A 2,071-nucleotide genomic window follows, 5' to 3' on the forward strand; every position below is an offset into this window, starting at 1 on the left:
TTCTTCTTCTTTAATGTGGGCATTTCAGTCTATAAATTTCCCCTGTGAGCGTTGCTTTCTCTACATCCAGTAAAAAGTGTGTTGTTAAATCTCCAAATATTTGGGAGGGTTTTTTTAAATCTATTATTCTGTTATTGATTTCTAGTTTAATTCCACTGTGGTCTGAGAACATACTTTGTATGAGTGCTAGTCTTTTACATCTGTTCAAGTCTGTTTTATGGCCCCAAATGTGATTGTGTTGGTAAATGTTCCACATGAGTTTGAAAAAAAGAAATGTGTATGCTGCTGTTGTTGGATGAAGTATTTCATAAATGTCAATTAGATCTAGTTGATTAATGGTGCTATTTAGTTCAACTGTATTCCTACTCATTTTCTGCCTGCTGGATCTATCCATTACTGAAGGGGTATTTAAGTTTCCAACTATAACAATGGGTTTGTCTATTTCTACTTGCAATTCGTTTAGTTTTTGTCTCACATCTTTTGATATTCTGCTATTAGATACTTACATGTTGAAGATTGCTATATTTTCTTGGAGAATTGACTTCTTTATCATTATGTAATTTCCCTCTTTACCCCTGATAATTTCACTGTTCTAAAGTCTAATTTGTCTGAAATTAATATAGCTATCCCAGCTTTCTCTTGATTCATGCTATTATAGTATATCTTGTTCCACCCCCTTACTTTTAACCTGTTCCTTTATATTTAAAATTTAAAATTAAAATTTCTTGTAAAAATATATATAGTTTGGTCTTTTTCTGATCTACTCTGACAGTCTTTGTCTTTTAGTTAATGTATTTAGATCATTCATATTTAACGTGATTATTGATTTTTTTGGTTTAATATCTACTGTTTGTAACTGTTTTCTATTCATTGTATTTATTCTGTGTTTATTTTTCCCCCTTTTCTGCCTTTTCTAATTTTAGCTGAGCATTTTATATAATTCCATTTTCTCTCCTCTCTAAGCATATGAATTTACAATATATACGTTTTTAAGAAATTTAAGTCCACTTTCAAATAACATTGTACCATTTCACATGCAATGCAGGTACCTTATAACACAGTATCCCCAATTCATAACTTCCATCCCCTATACCATTAATGTCATTCATTTCACTCACCCATATGCTATAATCACCTAATAAATTGTTACTATTTACTATTATTACTTTGAACAATTATCTATTGGATCAATTAATGAGAAAAATAAAAGATTTTATCTTATCTTCATTTATTCCATCTTTAACACTCTTTCATTCTTTATTTAAATCTGAATTCTAGGAAAAGCTTTATAGAGAACATGCTGTTGGAGAGAATCTTGAAGGGAGAAGAGGACATTGGGGAAAAGACATTTCAGAAAGAAGAATGATGTCAAAAGGGCACAGAGCCAGGAAAGTATCTATGGATGAAACAGTAGTTGAACTGGAATTTATCCTAGAAATCATCTGTGGTTTAATTACCTCATTTCCTAGATGAGTAATTTGCCCAAGTTTACACAGCTAAAAGGTTGCAGCACTAAGATTCAAACACAGGAAGAATAACTTCAGCACCTCTTCTAACCACAGAAGGAGGTTAAGACCTGTTCAAGATGGCCCAGACCATCAGACACAGCCAGGACAAGGCCTGTCCCTATCTCTCAGACCCTTCACCTTCATTCTCCCACTGGTACACATTCTGAAACATAATTAATGTTCAGAAATCCTATGGAGATTTTAGAGATGGAGTTAATATAGTCTTCTGAGGTCAAAGAAGAAAAAGTTCCATAGGAATCAGAAATGATATATTCTCAGGAGGCAGAGAGGGTTTATAGAGTAGCACTAATTATAGCTTTGAATAAGCTGCCCACAGTCTTCTTAATGAAATGAGCTGGAATCCTTCCTTGGAAACTTTCCTAGACAATCAGGTCTGTGTAAGTGAATACTTATACTCTAGACCCAAGGGAAGGCATCAACCAACTGAAGCCTTCTTGAGGAGGGGGTGGTTGGGAGGAGAGTGTCAGACACCACAGTGGGACTGGCAAAAGAGGGTCTTTCTTTCTTTCTTTCTTTCTTTCTTTCTTTCTTTCTTTCTTTCT

Source organism: Neomonachus schauinslandi, chromosome 4 (assembly GCF_002201575.2).
Source record: "Neomonachus schauinslandi chromosome 4, ASM220157v2, whole genome shotgun sequence".
Taxonomy (NCBI): domain Eukaryota; kingdom Metazoa; phylum Chordata; class Mammalia; order Carnivora; family Phocidae; genus Neomonachus; species Neomonachus schauinslandi.